A 20,795-nucleotide genomic window follows, 5' to 3' on the forward strand; every position below is an offset into this window, starting at 1 on the left:
ACAGAGATTGAGACTTAAATGACTTTTGGATGTAGGTTTGTGTCTTTGATTGGGTGGTGATTTTGCATCTTGGGCAAGAACTAGAATAGCAATTCTTTTTTCTGATGACTAGAGCCTTAGCATAGTGTAGACCACATGGTGGTATATGAAAATAATTTATAAATTATAAAATACCATAAGCTATAAATTGTTACTGCATCAAATAAGAAAATACCAACAAGCATTTTACCATCACCTAAGATATTATAAATAAATAAGAATCACTATTATAAAATAAATAAATATAGGTCACATGTTTTCAGTTTTAATCATTTGTTGTCACCCTTGCTTATTACAACTATTTATAGACAAGTAAATAAACTCTTAAATTTCAAAATTTTAATGAAATGGATCACTTGAACCTCTGGTAGTTTATGATTAATTTGGTGTGTATACATAATGATAATTTTTATTAAAATCTAATGGCTTGACTTAAGCTAACATAGGATTACATCTCAGCAAGAATCAAAGAAAGAACTCAGATGAATAAAAACAGTTAACCTCATTTATGAATATGTATTTCTCATTTCCATCTGTCCCTTAATAAAGGTAGTTAATATTCCCATATTCTAACTATCCCATATTCTCACAGGATTACATTTTCCTTCCCCCATGTCTTTATTTGTAAATACCTAAAGCCTACAAAATGAGTATATGCCTGTCTTTCACCAACCTAAATCCATTAATTTTTAATTTTTTGCAATATTTATCTCCTCCTATTTGAATGCACATATGCAAGAACACACATGCGTGCTTACACACACATAATAACATACATGCTGAAATACTAAAAATAGCCCACACAATTTACTACCAAATACTCTGAATCTACTATAAAATAAAACCCATATTTTCTTCTACCTTTAAGATACTGATATTGTTGAAGACCTCAGGTCAGGTCAGGATTGAGAATAAGCAAAATCTTTTTATTCAGAGCTTGTTGTATAAGGGAGTTAATCACCATCATTTGTGTTCTGGCAGATTCAGAAGCACCGGATGAATGAATAACCATTATAGAAAAAAGAGAAGGCTTTAAGTATGTCCTGATTGGAAGCATTTACCTGAGCAAGCTGTTTGCCAGGCTACCTAGAAGTGAGGTATACCATGTGACTCAGTATGTAGCAGGGTTCTTGCACAGAGAGTTATGACACCAAGTTTTTCTTTCCAGGAAGCAACTTTATGCCGGCACCACTCAGTTGGGTTCATACCCTAAGAACTGAGCCCCGAATGCCACGTGGCGTAGTTTCTATATATTTTCTGTTTCTTCGTCTCCCATACATGGTAACACAGACATGCAGTCTGATTAAGTGGTCTCATGTTATGAGGTCGTGAGGGATCTTGTCACATCTATGTAGAGTCAGGTTGCCTTAAAGGCTTTTGGTTTTCTTTCCTCACCTTAGGGAGGGAACCCTACCACAGTTAGGGTACATATTTGGCTTTCTCCTGTTATCCTTGAGTTAAAAGTGGGAGTACAAATTAGGTAAGCTGTCAGTCATTAGTCAGTTTTAGCCCTTTGGGGGCCAAATTTTAGAGGAGTTTTGACTTCCAGGTTGGTTGCCAAGAAATGTTCAGATATAATGTTCTACAAGTCTTGTAGACATCTGGTAGGTTGACTGGTTATTGTAGACAATGAGTTGACTTCTTGAGCATATCGTTCCAGATTGTGGGTCAAAATTTTATTTTTTGTATACAGCATACAGTATACAGGATCCATTTGTATATGCAGTCTCTCATGAACTATCACACAATATGGGTATGTGATCTGTCTTTATGATTACAACCTCATTAAACTCTGTTGCAAGTAGCATTATGGTAGTATATATTTTTGTTTCATAACATGTAGGTGTATATATAGAATCAGTGTGTTCCAATATTTGTTTGTTAAATTAAATATTTTTAACATTTATTCATTTTTGAGAGACAGAGAATAATAGAACACGAATAGGGGAGGGGCAGAGAGAGACACACACACACACTGAATCTGAAGTAGGCTCCAGGCTCCGAGCTGTGAGCACAGAGCTTGACATGGGGCTCGAACTCACAAATCGTGAGAAAACAACCTGAGCTAAAGCAGGACACTCAACTGACTGAGCCACCCAGCCACCCCTAAATTAAATCTTTTGGATAAAATGTTCATCAAATTTGCCCATGGTAAAGAATTTTTTTTCTCTTTGCAATCAATAAGTGATTCGTAAGGTGGATACTTTGAGATATTGTAAATATTTTGTAAATATACTGATCTCCAAGAGCATTTTACCCAATCTTTAGCTCCATTGGTGATTATTACATTGATGGTGGCAAGGTAATGGTCTTTCAATTCTATCATTCTTTTTCTGCTTATTAGCTGTCTTTGTTCAGTAACTTCAGAGCTTTCTCTTTACTATCCTCCTTTCTTTGTTAAAATATCATTATGGATCCATGGAAACTTTTGTCATACAAATTTTAAAAATCCATTAACATCAATCATTTTATTATTTCTTTCTTTCTGTGCTTTTTTTTCTTTAAATACACAATCTGTCCTAAATTTGTCTAATGAAAACACCTTTGATCCAGACTCTTGTCCTTTTCATACGTGCACATCAGAAGTTGAATACTTCTTCACTTTTTGGAACAACTTATTGCATGCCCGTATTCTAGTTTGCCTCACTTAAATATGAAATCAACCATTTTTCTAAGGAACATTGGTGCTTTAACTAAAAACATTATTATTTTGTAATTAAAGCAGGGAAAATTAAAATAATACTTTCTACTTTGCTGGGAATATTTTTAAAGAAAATGTATATTAAAAATACCCAGGGGGTGCCTGGGTGGCTCAGTCAGTTAAGTGTCCGACTTCAGCCCAGGTCATGACCCCACACTTCGTGGTTTTGAGCCCTTCATCTGCCTCTGTGCTGATAGCTCAGAGCCTGCCTGGAGCCTGCTTCAGATTCTGTGTCTTCTTTTCTCTCCTCTGCCCCTCCCCTGCTTGTACTGTCTATCTCCAAAAATAAACTTTTTTTATTAAAAAAATTAATCATCTTAAAAAATAATTAATCATCTTAACATTAAACAATTCTGCAATGACCAAATAATCAGTATCAGTATCATGTATACTTCCAAATTACTTAGTATTTTGTTAAGTCACTGATTTATTGAATGATATTGATCTCTGTTCTTTTCTTTGCATATGTAAATTCACATTAGTATCCATGGACTAACGTGATAAAAAAAAGTAAAGACTTGCAAGAGACAAAATTATGTTAAATCAGATGTTTTCTTGACAGTGACCTCCTTTTGGTAATACACCACTAAATAAAAATGATAATGTAATTTTTTAAAAAATTTCTGGGTATGGGTGAAAACAAATGCAAGAGAAGGAGGAAAATGTAATTTTTTAACTACTTCAGGCAGAGAAAATATTTGTTACTTGTTATAATATGAAAGTTTTTCAACTTAATGAGTAAAAAGAAGTGGAATTTCTCATACCCAGCCACAATTAAAAATAATTAAATTTATTTATTTCACCACTCTGTAATGATGCAGCATGACCCCAACTATATATATATATATATATATATATATATATATATATATATATACACACACACATATATATATATATATATATATATTCTGTCTGCTACATGATGAAGGAGATATAATTTAAATAATATGCACCACTTAGTAAGCTTATAAAAGAAAAGAAAAACAGCATAATTTACAAACAAGTTTAGAAATCAATTAAAATTTGAATAATTCATTGAAATAATTTTTCAATTTAAATGTGACTTTTCTGTCTTTTATGTCAAATAGATCACATGTTTTCAGCAGATTGAACTATCAATAACTCATTTTGAATATTTTTCCTAAACCCAGAAAAAATAGTGTTTAAGCAATACATTACTGGGTTTCTATGAAATGAGGTTAAAATAATTTTCAGTTAGATTAATGCAATTAACTTTTCATTTGTATTTAAAATAATTAATTATTCTGAGAGTTTTCTACATTATTTCCAAACTTTTTGTTCTCTTTTTAAAGAAGGGCTCTTAAAAACATTGAGAATGTTGAGGGCATTCATCAATATGATTTGACTTTAAAAATTGAATGCATGCATTTCCCTTATATGTTTTTTAAATCAACTCTAAGCTCATTAGAAAAGTTAACAAAAGTTTTATATCTTAAAATATAAATCCAAATAATATATGTTATCCTCAAATTGGAAGAGGAGAAGAGAATAGGAAAAGTAGAAACTCCATCCAACCCTGTTGGATAACTTAAACATGTTCATTGATTTAACAAACCTCTATATAACATATACTGAAAATGGATTAGAAGGAACATGGAAGTATCATAATGATGATAATCAGAAGAATCACAGTGCCTATTTCCTATATGCCTGACACTGTGGTGTTTGACTACCTACTCAATCTTCTTGACATCCCTACAGGAGAGACCGTTAACTGGCACCATTTTATAGTAATGGCACCATTTTATAAAGAGGAAAATGAAGCTCAGATAAATTGAATAATTCACCTGTAGTGGCTTAATCTTTGTTGATGAAGCTGAGACCCCAAAGCAGACAGTGTTATTCCATAGTCTCTTGTCCTAAATCATGAGATAGTAAGCCTTGAAAATAACTTAAGAATAATATTTTTAAAAGGGAGATATATGCAGCATAGCATATTTAAATGTCTACACATTTTAGCAAAGAATTTTGTTTGAAACTTAAAGGAGAAGAATAAGCACACTCATTTTTGTGTTTTGCCATTTTATGCATAATAAAATTAGCTTTCATTTTTTTAAAAGTATATTTTATTTTGAGAGGCAGAGAGAAAGAGAGAGAGAGTGTGAGTGAGGGAAGGGCAGGGAAAGAGGGAGACACAGATTCTGAAACAGGCTCCAGGCTCTGAGCCATCAGCACAGAGCCTGACACGGGGCTTGAACCCAGGAACTGTGAGATCATGACTTGAGCCGAAGTCAGATGCTTAATCGACTGAGCCACCCAGGTGCCACTAAAATTAGCATTCTTTAAAGTTCGATGATTTTCCAAAATAATCAGAAAGTTTTGGGATTGAGACCAGGTCATATTTTCTCAAAATAAATTTTATTTTTACAAGAACATAAACCTACTAATGAAAATTGTCAGGATTGTGACTGCTTAAACAAGGGAAGAAAAGAAATAATAATAAGGTCATATGTTATGTTCACTGTATGTTATACTCTGCCCTAAGTGTTACATATTTTAGTGTATATAATACACGAAACAACCATATGAGGTAAGTTTTTATTATTAACCCCACTTTTGAGATGAAGAAACTAAGGAACAAAGAGAATAAGGAAATTTCTTACTAATAACTAGCTAGTCAGCTTGTGAAGTTCGGGTCCAGAGTGTTTGATTTTAAATCAAAGGAGATTCTGACATCTCAGTTTTGTGACTGGGAGAGCTATTGGTAGAAATAGAAAAGGTAGAAAAAGCAATGGTGTCTCATAACTTTTCCCCTACGAAATGAAGGCGAGTAAAAGTTTTGCATATGCTAATTTTAAGATTTAAGAAAGGTATATCATCCAAACAGAAATCACATCCTAAGTAAAGTAATATATGAGACTCAATCTTAGTACAGGAATCAGAATTGGTATTTGTAATTAATTTACTAGTGGAAGTATTTAACCTGAGAAAGTGGAAATAATAATACTATTAACAAAAAACAATTCTTATTACAAACATAATATATACTACAATAATTCATTACTTTTATGTTTATTTTATAGTTTAAAGCAAGAGTTCTTGTCCCTTATATTACCTTATTTGATTTCATACAATATTTAATTTAATTTAAAAAATGAAGTTACAAAAGGAACAGAGCAGAATGCCAAGACAACTCAGGAAGCAATCAGTCAGGAATAAGAATTGGTTGCAGGGATGAGAAATGATTCTAATGGAAACCAGATTTCAGGGATTGGATAATGAGTGAATGATGAACTAGTGAAATTGATAAGTTCTTTACATTTCCAAGAGCTTTTTAGAGAAAGAAAATTAAAAAAGATAAAGAGATATTAAAGAGTTGGTCAGAACTGAAGAAAATAAAAACTCTTGGGTTAGAACAAACTAGAACAAATTTGGAAAGAGGGAGAAAGAACTAATGAAGAAATATGAATTAAAGTATAAAAGTGGGAAGGGATGGTAAATGGACTGTGTCCCTTGAGACTTGAGTGAAAGAGATCAGAACACCCCATATTCTTTTTCCATTGAGGATCATGGATAACCTTACAGATAAAGGAAGTTTCAGTAGGAAATATAGTGCAAGGATATAAAAGTTTTTTGAGCTGATGGCTTCGGAAAGGTAGCTGGTAAATTAATCTATTGAGAATAGGAAATGAAAGCAGAGTACTGAGAAGAAAAAATGGTATAGATATGTAAGGAAGTGTATTACAATGTCAAGATGAGAACCATTTTCAATAAAGATTGTGACATCTATTAGCTTTCTGTCTAAAGCACTTTTAGTAAGAATATAGTTTTGAATCACTTCAAGCCTTTAAAATTAAAAAATAAGGATCATATTTCTCTATAATAATAAAATTATTAGATATTCCTTTAATTAGTGTACTAAATAAGCAGTAAATTAAAAAATCTAAGGTAGACTGAATGGATTCTCATATGGGACAGTAAAAGATTTTTGCCATTATAAAATGATATATGGAAAGAGATTTTTAATAATCATTTCCAAAATCTATAGTGGAGCTCAGAGAATGTAGTAAAGTCAATCACTAAATGATTTATCACTGATTAATGTTTCAGTGTCCATAAGGACTTCACTGTGACTCTTATCTCAAACTGAAAGTTATATATGTGACAAATGTACTTTTCAAAACTAATTTTTCTAATTATTTCAGTTCTGTTTATTTTCACCTTCAACTTATGTATATACTTCCTACCTGTTTGAGTGTCCAAAGTAAGCTACATAGCTCTTGTGGGGAAACAAGTTAAGAAAATCACATTAAAAAAGAGGAAAAATAGGGGCTTCTGGGTGGCTCAGTTGGTTAAGCGACCAGCTCTTGATTTCAGTGTGGTCATAATCCTAGGAATATGTGATCAAGCCCCATGTAGGGCTCTGCACTGATCATGGAGCCTGTTTAAGATTCGTTCTCTCCAACTCTCTCTGCCCCTCCCCTGCTTGTACTCACTCTCTTTCTCTCCTTATCAAAAATAAAAAATAAAATAAAAATAAATACAATAATTTAAAAAAGAAAAATTAATAACTGAATTTTGCTCCTTGTAATACTTAATTTCTTTAGGAATTGTGGATTACATACAAGTATTAGGAAAATGTAAGTCTGATATTTGTAAATTTTTAAATGAATCTAGACTTACTATAGTGCGTTAGCAAAACATGTGTTTGTTGATTCTCCTAAGGAATTCCAGCAATATCTAGATACAAATTATGTAAAAGAATTAGAGGCATGAGATTAGGGAAGTAGCACCTAATTTGTTTGTGCTGAAATCACAGATATATTGTTTTTGTGCAATAATGATTATTTCAGTCATTGCTTCAGTGCAATTAACCTTTATACTAAATAAATACCTACAGTGTATATGAAAATCCTATATCAAAGTTTTAGCTGTAACACTAAGGCAACAAACACCAAATGAAAGTTGGTATTCATTTATAACCAAAATAAAAATTCATGCTCTAAATATGTTATGACCCTCAAAGGCAAAGTTCACAGTGTTTAATTATGATATAACATGGCATTTTTCTATAGTTTCTTATGCTTGCTATAACACATTACCACAAACCTCATGGCTTAACACCACACAAATTTACCCTCTGGCAGTTCTGGAGGCCAGAAGTCCAAAACCAGTTTCATTTGGCTGAAACTAAGATGTTTACTGGCACTCTGTCTTTGGAGGTACTAAAGGAGATTTTGTTTCCTCTCCTTTTCCAGCTTCTAGAATTGTATTCCTTGACTCATAGACACTTCATCTTCAAGTCAGTGTCAAAGCTTTTGCTCTAACTCCGCTTCACTTTGCATGGCTCTCCTATAGTTTGTGGCAAATGTTTCTGTTAAAAGGATGCACGAGAAGACATTGTAGGCCCATCTAGAAAACTCAGACTAATCTTCTCATCTCAAGAATCTTAAATTAATTTCATCTGGAAACAAACTTTTTTATCATATAAGATAATATTCCCAGGCTTATGGATTAGGAAGTGGATATATTGGGGATGAGGGAGGGTTCATTATTCATCTTCCCACAGCATGCAGGCACACAATAACCTCTTATGTAGTATCCAGTGTTTTTTTTTATCCTTTATGTGGTGTGTTAAATGGATACTATAAGACAAACATTTAATAGTTGAGAACCTGAATAATGAAACTAGCATATAGTGTCAGAAAAGCAGGTTTATACAACTCTGAAAAATCGAGTCTGAACACTAACCCTAAGACCTATTACTTACTTCTCCCACAACCCTTTAAAAACAGATAACTATGTGGGCTTTTCCAGGTCCCAGCCCCCTTCTGTTCAGGATGCTACCTAGTAATTATTTTCCCTTGACCCAAAAAATAGAAATAGCCATGAAGGCAGAGTATCATGAGATCAAATCAAAGTCAAGAATCAAGTGCCCAAAATTCAATAAGAATAGTTTCTGGAAAAGATACTTTAAAATTTCTGAGAATATGGCAGAGAGAAGATCTTATCTATTTATCCACCTATCCATCTATATCTATATTTATATCAAATATATATGTATATATTTGGTAATTAATCATATTTCAAGTCTGTGTAATATGACAGTGTATTAATGGCAGTGAGCTAATGTTACTCATCGGACTATAATGTCAGAAAAGGTAAATATATTTTAAAATACTTTGTTAAAATCACAAATCAGTAAGAGCAGCTGGCATATACTTAACTTTAGTTTCAAATAAGAATGGACAATGATGTTTTGGCAAACAGAGACCTGGACATATTTTGGCATTGGCTTGTTGTGGCATGACAAATAGGCAAATTCAGTTTTGCTCAAGTTCATAATCAAGACATGAGTCTCCATGTCTATTTGCCATTAATTGGGCTATTATGTACTGTTGTTTTTGATGGTTAAGGCTTCATGTGTTTATATAATATCTCTTCAAGTTGAATTGTTGCTCTTCATGAGATAGAGCATAGGTATAAGATATAAACATGCACAACAATAAATACTCTGAGAAAAATGTTTTCCCTTTTGACAATAGAAAATCCAAGAGTTCAAAGTAAATTGTATTCTAAAGTCACTCAAGCAAATATTTTTCATCTAATGAAATGCCTAGAATAGCACTTGATACATAGAGTTTCATCAGTAAGAATAAATTGAACTCATTAATGCAATTTGTAAAGAATAATCAGTACCCAGATTTTAAAAAATTACTTTCAAAACAAACAAAAAATAGTGCTCACCATCAGGAAATTCTTAAGCAACTAAGATGGTGTCATGTTTTGCTGTGGAAAATAATAATGCTCAGTCATGATTTGAAGACTGTATCCTCCTCATTTTTCATCTACCCTTAGATTCATAACTTGAATTCATGGAAATCACTCAGATTTCTAACTAGGGCTTAAAATAGCTTCCTTCTCTACTCAGAATAAAGGAAGGAAGAAAGGTGGTACAGAGACTATTCTATCTGGTCACATAGCCAATCAAAATAAAAATACGTATCTGAGTAGAGTTGTAGATAGGTATAGTTTTGGAACTAAGTTCTGGACGCTGGGGATATAAGAATGCATAAACTTTGTAATTAGTGAAATGTATAAGACTCAAACTTCTCTTTTTTTTTCATTTCTTTATGCAGTTTGGAATTTTTCCATAATAGTTATAACTGGAGAGGCATCATAGACCATGAGAATCCTTTTGAATAGAGTCTTTCTTCACAGGTTGAGTTACAGATACTGAAATGCAGTTTGGGACAGAAGATATTTATTAATAATCCCTTTTAGATCATCCACAGTGGAAGGTAGGTGAAAGATAAAGAAATGGATAGGAAAATTGAACTGAGGTGGGAATCCCATATTAGCATCCAGCAACCTCACATTTATAGAGTTGTTCTTCATAAATGGTCTCCAGACACATCAAAGTGGTATGGTCATTATACTCCTGTATTAATCAGACACTGGCTGTGGGTAACCCTGGGAAGGCATGAGACCTTGGCAAAGACAGCTCTTTGCTCCTGAAACAACTCCTTAAGGGGTTGGCAACTGTGTGCTGACACCTCATCAACTGGGAAAACAGATCCTTCAGTGACAGGGACATTATGATGTCCAAAGAAATGGCATGATCAATGAGTAATAAAATAGAGAAGTATCATGAGTTCTCAACCTCTGAGTTCCAGGCTTGGACTGCCAACTTCTGGTCTTTGACCAGACAAAAAAAAAAATTCAAATGATTTCATCTATTCCAGTTTTTCCCCATTTCCAGTTCAGTACTCACAGGTGATAAAAGTAGTCAAAAATAAACCTGAAAAATATATTAGATCAAATAAATGACAATGACAAAATTGGAAAAGGTAAATTGGACTTAATATTTTAGACAAAATGGAAGAAGTCTTCAAGCGAATCCTTGAATTTAAATTCCAGGGTCTAATCAGCTAAAGATAACCAGAATGATAATTGCATAGTTGAAATTTTACTAGAAGTGTGTGGTCAGTGTTCAGTTTTGAATCATTTAACAGAAGAAACTCTGGAATCAAGATGATAGAATATCAACTCTCCTCATTTAGTCTTCAGGAAGTAGCTTGAAACTAAGAATATGATAACAATTTAAAGTGACCTCCAGGAGTGTAAAAGCACCAGAACAAAATGCATTAAAGAGAAGATAAGTGAAAAATAAGTAGAGTGGAAAATAAATTTCAAAATGCAAAAATGTAAGATGTGCAATTGTGGCAAATAAATAGCTAAGTGTCACAGTAGATGACAACCTAACCATGATCAGTGGGGCAGCTCCAGAGAAAGCAAATACAGTGCTGAATCCTTAGAAGAAATGTTGCACTCAGACGATGCAGTGATTTCCAAATTATGTTCTCAGTGCTTTGGCTGTGTTTTCTTTTTCTTTTTCTTTTTGCATGTGTGTGTTTGTTTCATTTTTTGTCACTGTCGTTTTGTTTTTGTTCATTGTTTACATTCTACATCAAGGAACTTTGTGGAAAATGTAGCGTAGATTCAGAGAGGGAAATATAATTTGTTTACTGGTTAATCAATAAAAGAAAGTTTGCAAAGGAAAAGTAAATAAGAGTGACCATACTCATGGTGACTGAAAGTTGAGTTCTGCAGATGATGATGTCCAGGCCATCTCCTCCAAGCTTTACCGTTTGGAAGGCAGTGGTGACAGCAAACAGTAACATGATGGGCTTTATTATGAAGAATGAGTTTCTAATAGTTAAAACAACAACAACAAAACAAAATCCCAGCATGAGATAAAAAGATAAAACTAGAACTGATTATAGTTTTCTTGGAATTATTTAAATAAAATTTTATTGAATAGGAAATGATGAAAGAAATACCTTTTTAAATCGCCCTCATTCATTTTAAATATTAATTGTATCTTTTTCTTTTTTTCAATTTTTTAACGTTTATTCATTTTCGAGAGGCAGAGCGTGAGCAGGGGAGGGGCAGAGAGAGAGGGAGACACAGAATCCAAAGCAGGCTTCAGGTTCTGAGCTGTCAGCACAGAGACCAACTCAGGGCTTGAACCCAAGAACTCCAAGATTACGACCTGAGCTGGAATCTGATGCTTAACCAACTGAGTCACCCAGGCGCCCCTTGATAGTATTTTTCTTAATATTGATCTGACAAACTGATTAAAAAACAATACTGTCCAGTATAGATATTCATATAGAGAAAAAAATGATAGCGTTGTGGAGAAAGAGAGTGATTAACACTTAGGCAAACCTGACACAGGGGAATGAATGCCAGCTTTGCAGTGATCTTGAAAATGTCAAAGAAGGGTATTGCCAATGATTTGGTGCTTTCTCTGTTGGGAACCATGCCATTCAGTGCTTGGCCACCTTGAATTCTGTTGATGATTCTGTAGATATAAACTATCAGTTCTACAGTGGAGAAATATACTTAACTGGCTAAGCAACATGCCCAGGCTCATGTACCTGCAATATATACCAAAACCCATGTTTATTGGGCACCAAAATACATGTTCTTAAGCATAAATAATACAAGAGTATCAGTCTCAAAAAAATAAAAAAAAGAAGTGTCAGGTGATTTTTCCCCCTTCTATATCTCTAATGTTAAGCACATGGTATTTACTTAAATATTTGTTGAAATAATAGTATAAATGAAAAAATTTGGGAAATAAGATGGAAGATTCTAATGAATTAATGTTAAGATTATCCTTTTGTGATTTTAGATTGGATGATATATGGACTGAATTTTGTTCCCCTAAAATTCATATGTTGAAGCCCTAATTGAGAAGTTCTTAAAACTGCATTTAGAGTCAAAACAATTTTATTATAAAAATCATTAAGAATATTTCCAGATAAAGCAGAAGTATTTCCAAACTAACAATACCAGAGTTAACTTTGGCCTTTATTTTTTAAACACATTGTAGAGAATGGAGGAAAACAGATTATTTACAGAAAACTATATATGTATATATACTCAGAGGTACAAAATTGGTGACAGAAGAGACTTGAATACATACTGCCATCTCGGAAGCAGTTCTCAAAGAACTTTTTGTTTGTTTTAGTGAATTTTAAGAATAACTAAAACCCTTTTCCATCCTTGATCTTGGGAGCAAAATAGTATTTTCCATGTCCACATCACCAATTTTATACTCTACAACAAGGTGTCCATCCTCACACATGCTGAGTGTTACCACAGGAATGAGTGGAGGGCTTTTGTAAACAAGTCAGGCACCTTAGTGCACAAGTTAGCAGGACTGGCTCCTTCCATCTCTGTGGTAACAGCTTCCTCTTCTTCATGACATTACTTGTTTCTGACAATATTTCTATTTCCAAGTTCTGCATGTGCTAAAGGAATAGACAGGGAAAGTTGTTGTCGTACTGTCATTGTTTTGTTGTTTTTGTTTTTAATCAGGATAGGACTAATGCTCTTAAATTCCCTCTTTGTGTATTTTTAAAATTTTTTTACACCAATTTATTTTTGAGAGACAGAGTGAGATAGAGTGGGAGTGAGGAGGGGCAGAGAGAGGAGATACAGACTCTGAAGCAGGCTCCAGGCTCTGAGCAAGTGTTCGGCACAGAGCCCGACTTGGGGCTCAAACACATGAACCCTGAGATCATGACCTGACCTGAAGTTGGACACTTAACTGACTGAGCCACCAGGCACCTTGTGTTTTTACTTTTTTGGTATATTATCTTCTGCTAATGTTAAAGATATCTAATTTGTCAATATTCATGTAAGATTTACAATAATTGCATGTACCCAGGAAAAGATAGCATGGAAGTAGGACCATAGAAATCTGTTGGGATGGGAAAAAAAGAAATCCCTTCATTATCATTTTTTAATGATTATCTTTTGTTTCTTCTCATTTCTTCTTCTCTTTTTTTTTTAATTTGAGAGAAAGAGAGCACACAAGCCGAGGAGAGAGGGAGAAAGAGCATCTTAAGCAGCCTCCACACTCAGTGAGGAGACCAAACAAACATGGGGCTCCACCTCATGACCACGACCTTGGGATCATACCCTGTGATTAAATCAGGAGTCAGATACTCAACCTACTGAGCCACCCCATCATCCCTCAATCTTAATGTCACTTTATGATCTTGGTGGAGAGAAACTGGTCTTAACCTTAAGAGAACTATCCTGATATCTTAGGTTAATTTAAGTAGAAATTTCATTCATACAGAATGTTAAAAATGTAAATGAGTTTTCTTTACTTAAAATTGTGCAGTGAACTAAAACCTGTGAAAAACACAATATCACCATGACAGTTCCTTGATTAACCTTTTGAATTGCTTACTTCTAGTTGCAAAAAATTTAAAAAAGAAAACTAAATAAACAAACCACATTGAATTTCTTTGAAAAAAATATCTGAAGTGTTATAAGTAATTAGAGGATTAATGGATAGTGGAACATGTAGGGGAAGATCTTACTTTCTCCAAAATATGAATTTGTTGATAGAGATTTGGTTTTGTATTCTAAGCCATTATTTGTCCTTCTGTGCCATTCATGCATAATTTATTGTCTGAAGAGAAAAAATTTCTGTTATGATGTGATATATGATCCAATATTGTTAGAGATGTTCTTCACATTTCCTGCAGAAATATATAGACAAAAGGTTTTTTGATCATCAATGTTGCTGTTTGTTAATTACAACTACAAGAAAGGGTATTAGACTATTTCAAAATATAAATCCTCTAACAGTATATAACCTTAGTTTAATTTTAATTATGTAACAATATTAGGAATATTTGCTATTTTCTGTCTTTAAGTATTAAGCTTCTCTGAAACTGTTTTCCTTATTTATTTTTTGAAAAGAAAATCACATCAGTATGGTAGGCAGACAGATGTGAGAAGTATTCCTTTTGCTTCAAAGACATAAAAACACTGCATAAAAAACACATTATAATTCATAACAAGGTCATTAACACATAGCAACAAAATATTTACAATTTTGCTCCAAAAGTAACAAAACAGGTGACGCTTAGTCTTATCTATAGTATTAATATGTTTCAAAATATTTGATTTCAAAAATATTTACATGTGTTCCATATGTGAGCAGTGCCTTGTAGATGAAAATTGAAGCATAATTATTAATAATTAAGCATTCATTAGAAAATAAAATGCATATCATGGTCTCAGAATAGAGATTTCAAAATTTCACTTTTAAAGGAGAGATTATATAGAGATTCTACATTACAAATATATTAGAGAAATATAAAACCTGAAATAGCATTTTTATAGTCCTAGTAAAATATCTTAGTGTAAAGTAATTTTAAATAGCATGTTATGCTACACTTACGGGTAAAGCAAGACCGATTTAATTTCTTGTTAGCTGCATAGCCCAGGCAAATCAAGTGCCATTTTGTGAATATCATTTACAAAGTGAAATTTTTTTTTACTTTTTTAAAGCCACAACAACCAAATTGTTACTCAGAAACTAATCATATTTATAGAAAATTCCATTTTTGAAATGTGCATTTGATAGAACCCTTGCAGTTGAACTTCACTGAAGTTTTTCAACTCTTAAGTTGCATTATTTGAGCCTCTGAATCTTAATAAGCTTTTACAAAGACATTTTTTTGCTGTTTGAGTAGCACTCTCCATCAATGTTAATGAATATTTTTACAACATAACTTGTAAAGAACTGTGCTGTCCATTAAATTAGATGGGACTTTTAGCATCATCTTGAGAAAAAGATGCATCAGCTGTTTCCAGGCACTTTTAAATACGAGATATATATCTCCTAGACTACAAAATGAAGTTGGCAAAACTCATATAAAAACGTTCTTGACTCTCATATAGAATTTTCTAAGACTACTATCAATGGAGAGGGCAAAGGTTAGATAAAAAAAGGAAGAAAATGTTGAAAAGTCTGAGGAAAAATAGGAAGTAGCACTTGGTAAATATGTTTGCAGCCAAAATGTGTGGAGAGCAATATTGAGCAAAGCTGTAAGGATATATAAAATTTTTGCAAAACATAATGACTTTGAGACAAATAAAGGGAGATATGCTAATACATATCTCGAATAAACTTTCTCATTGCTTTTTCTTTCCAGAGACTTACGGAATATCAGGAAGAATCTTAAACATGACTAAATTGAGACTTTTTCTTGCTGAAACTTTTTCTTGCTGGAGGGCTCTGGGAAGTAAATTTATGTTACAAGAAGAAAATGAATATGTTATTAGTTACCGCTGTGTAAGAAAATGCTACTTTTCTGTATTTTTAATATAAATATATAAAGGGAAGGAAATTTTTCTTGAATGTTTTCACTGCTCACAGTATTAACAAAATATTGTATTTGAAAAGTAAGAATAATTGAAATAACTCTTAACATTTACCAAACTGAACTGGTGGAAAACATTAATTAAATAAATATTTTATCATGCCATGTTTTATGAGTCTAAATTCCAATATTTAAACTTAATAACAATATAGTCCAGAACATAAAAAAATTTAAACACATGTAATAGGCAGTTTCTTTCCCTCAATAAATCTACTGGCAAGTGAATTATGTTTTTGTGGAAGCAACTGAACTTTCTCTGTTTCAGAGGCTTTGGAATAATATATCAAAAAAGTGATGGAGAACAAGTGTCTCCCATGCCTAAAATTATGGCAACATAAAATACATTGTGAAGTCATCCTTTGGACGTCAATGAAAAAATATATCAAAATGTCTCTGTGTTTTCTGTTTCTCATCCTGCCAGAAACACATCATCCTATAAACTACAAAAATGTGAACAAGGTTCAATTAAGCATGTCTTATATTTTATGTACATTTCATTACTCAACCAGTACTCAGATGCACATTAGGGATAGTCAGTATATTCTGCCAATATTAAAATTTAGATCCGAAAAAAATCTGAGAACTTAGTAGTCTCATTTTAGAATTGACAACTAAATCTCCAGTCTCCTCAAAGTACTTCTATCCCCAAAATCTTTAAATTGTTTTTTTTAATTCATCATGGCAACCTGATTTTACATATATCAAGATAGCACATTATAGTGGGCATTAATTTAAAGTCACCCACCACAAAGTAGATTTGAAATCTTTTATTAAGCTTTTTTTTTTTTTAGATTAAGTGACTATATATTTGCAGCAACTGAGAATAAATATGATAAAATACAGGTGCATAATTACTTATCTGAGATTGGAAAATCCAAAAATGTCTGTAAACTGGAAGAATCCTCATAACCTAACGGGGAGTAATACTTGACCTGTTCTGTATTCACTTAGGCTATGACTAGATTTGAGGTTATTTAGTTTTGCTTTCCCACTTAGTGTGAATATTCATATGACTTTCTGTAAACCTGACATTATGCTTGACAATAGACCTCACTAAGTGTGTTAAATATATAGTATATGTGCATACTTCTGTCCAAAATGTCTCTAAAATTCCAAGTTCTAAAATATATCTGGTTTGGAAACCAACCTGACAATAAACTATAAAAGAAAAAACACAATAAAATAAAATATATCTGGTTTCATGAGTTTCAGAAAAAACATTACGGCTATGTATAAAGATTTAAGGACATTGGTTGATTTGCAAATGTTGAACTATCCTTGTACCTCAGGGATAAATACCAATTGGTTGTGATGTATGGTCCTTTTTATGTGCTGTTGGATTTAATTTGCTAGTTAGTATTTTAATAAGGATTGTTGCTTCTGAGTTCCAAGGATATTGGCCTTAGCTTTCTTTCCTTGTAGTGTCTTTTTTCTGGTTTTGATATCAGGGTTATGCTGACCTCATTAAATGAATGTAAAGTGTTTCCTCTTCTTTTATTTTTGGGGTATTTTAAGAAGGATTGGTAATATATATATTTTAAATATTTGGTGGAATTTACCTACCTAGTCCTGGGCAATTTTTTGATGGTTTTTTTTCATTACTGATTTTTTAAAAATTAAAATCGGTTTTTTAATTTGTTATTGGTCTTTTAAATTTGTTATTGGTCTGTTCAGGTTTTGCATTTCATCTTGATTCAAAAAGGGTGGTGCACACATGCACACACAGAGGTATATTATTCAGCCTTTAAAAAGGGAATACTGCCATTCGTAAAAACATGAATAAACCTGGAGAACATTATGTTAAGTGAAATAAGCCAGATAGAGAAATCCAAATAGTGCATGACCTCACATATATGTGGAATTCTAAACAGTCAAAGGTGCAGAAGCAGAGAGTAAAATGTAGCTGCTAGAGACTGAGGGAGGGGGAAATGGGAAATATTGGTCAAAAGATACAAAATTTCAGTTGCACAAGGTGAGTAAGATTTAGAGATCAACGTGGTGACTATAGTTAACAACAGAGTTGTATATTTGAAATTTGCTGAGAATAGATCTTACGTGTTATCACCACACACACTCAAAAAGAAAGACAATGGCTGGCTCAGTCAGTGGGGCATATGACTCTTGACTGGAGTCATGAGTTTGAGTCCCATGTCAGGTCTAGGGATTACTTAAAAATAAATAAATAAATAACTAAATAAATAAATAAATAAATAAATAAATAAAACTTTTAAAATGCTTATTTATTTTTGATAGAGAGAAATAGAGCGCAAGTGGGTGAGGGGCAGAGAGCGAGGGAGACACAGAATCTGAAGCAGGCTCCAGGCTCTGAGCTCCCAGCACAGAGCCCAATGAGAGACTTGAACCCACAAACCACGAGATCATGACCTGAGCTGAAGTGGGACCATCAACCGACTGAGTCACCTAGGTGCCCCAATATTTAAAAAATAAATAAAATGGTAAATATATAAGGTAATAAAAAGTTAATTAGCTTGATTATGATGATTATTTCACAATGTATATGCATAGCAAATCATCAGGCAGTTCACCCAAGGTGTACGTAATTGTTAATTGTAAATCATATCTCAAAAAGAAAAAGGATGTATGGGTAATATTCTAGAGTAAGTAAATAAAAGGAGTCAAGTTTTCCTCATATTCCTCCATTTTGGACACACTGTACAAGATCAGAGTTATGTAAGTCTCTCTGACCTTGGATCTACTAGAATCCTAGAAATTGCATCTACTTGGGTGATATTGTACTCACTGTTTCACCTTTTGGGCAGTCCCATTTTCCATTTTTGGCACCTGGAGTATCACCAAAGATTCTCTTCTGTAGTGGCAGAAATGAATTCCTGAGGCAATAATTTTGGTGGAAGCAAATGTTTCCTTGTTCCATAGGCAGAACGCTCCATGAAATGCAGCACTGCAATCTGGCCACCATAGCCTGAGCTGGGGTTATTTCAGGAGCCACCAAAATGATGAACCTTTTTCCACTGTTATACTTTTAAAGTCTCTTCTTAATAAAACAATTGGTCTAAGTCATGTCATTCATTTTATTAAAACCTTACTGTGGTTCTCATTTCCATCAGAGTAAAATACACATTTCTCCTGATAACCCAAAGGCCCCGTTCTGTCCAGGCTTACCCAATGCTTCTCTGACCTTTTCTATGGTAAATGCTCTTGCTCACTCCAGCTACATTGGCCTCTGCATGAGCTGTTCCTCTCACACAGTTCAAGAGTTTTGTACTGACTTCTTCCTCTGCCCAACATGTTGTTTTCCAAAATGTTCACCTGGTGAACTTTCTCACATCCTTCTATTCTTTGCTAAAATGTCATCTCTTAAATGAAGGTTACTGACTACTTTTTTCAAGTTTCCGCAGTCTCCATACTCATTCTCTGCACTCTAAAAGACCCTTAATCTGTTCCATGTCCTTTTCCATAGTACAAATAACTTTGTAATGTAGCATATTATTTATTTAGTAAGGAGTCACAGTGATAATAGAGGATTTTGTTTGTAATGCCAAGTTTACATGATACTATTTGTCATAAAAGAGACACCCACTAAATAATTGTTGCAGAATGACCAAAATAAAGGAATTGGTATTGATTTAATTCAGCCTGAATTCAGAGTGCTGTATTGTTAGGAAAAACATTGAGAAGGGAGCCTGGGTGGCTCAGTTGGTTGAGCCTCTGACTCTTGATTTCAGCTCCGGTCATGATTCTGCTTCAGGTCATGATCCCAGGGTGGTGGGACGGAGCTTCACATTGGGCTCCACACTTAGTGGATTCCACTTAGCATGTCATATCTAGTGGACCACTTAAGATTCTCTCTCTCTCTCTGCCCCTCTTCCATGCTTATGCTCACTCTAAAAGGAAAAAAAAAAAGAAAGAAAAGAAAGAAAAAAAACAGTGGATGAAGAATTAGGAGATCTGGGGATTTTTTCTTATTGTTTAGTTTGAAACTAATTTGACTAAGTTTGGACAAGTTACTTAACATAGGCTTTGGTGATGTAATCTATTACAACAATAGGAAAAAAAAGGAAATTGGACGAGTTTATTTTTAATTTACTTTCCTTCTCATTTTCTATCCTCTCATTCTATGGGTGTTCTATAGTTTTCCACAAAAAAGATAAGAATAAACTTATATTTTTGATATATTTGATTGATATAATTGTTGAACACTCAGCTAATAAATATTTGCAAAGCATAACATGTAATAGGGATTGAATAAATAACTGTTGAATAAATAAATGTATTAAATGTATGGATGGCTGAAAATTTTCAAGTGCATCATTTTAAATATTCAAATGATAAGATTGTGAGTATATTTGGAAAGTAATTCTGGGACTAAATAGAAATGGGAGAGACACTGCCAACTCTTCCATGATCTGAAGATTAAAAAGGGGCAACAATATAAAGCCATGGGTTACATTCTATAAGAGTAATGAGAAATGATCCTTGTGGGATTATAGAAAGGATACTTATGGAAGTGTGCCGTGACTGGGAAATTCTTTCTTAGTCTTGTTAGTCTTAAAAATTATCTGTAGTGGAAAGCACATAATGGCCTTCAGGAAATAAAGGATGACCTAAGCTTTCACAATCTTGCTCTGATGAGAGTAAGAAGAAATGTTGCCAAAGATTAGTCCATGCGCTGTATTTCTGAAAATGTTACAGTCTCTCTGTCTTAAAAACAGATGATGATGTAGTAATACATTAATTTGTACTTTCTCTACAAATCTGAAAAAACAATTGACTTCCACACACCAACAATTCATAATAGCCTTGAAAAGTTAGGCACAGGTGAGTTTAATCATATTGTTACATAATTTAAGAAA

The sequence above is a fragment of the Suricata suricatta genome, chromosome 5 (genome assembly GCF_006229205.1).
Source record: "Suricata suricatta isolate VVHF042 chromosome 5, meerkat_22Aug2017_6uvM2_HiC, whole genome shotgun sequence".
Lineage (NCBI taxonomy): Eukaryota > Metazoa > Chordata > Mammalia > Carnivora > Herpestidae > Suricata > Suricata suricatta.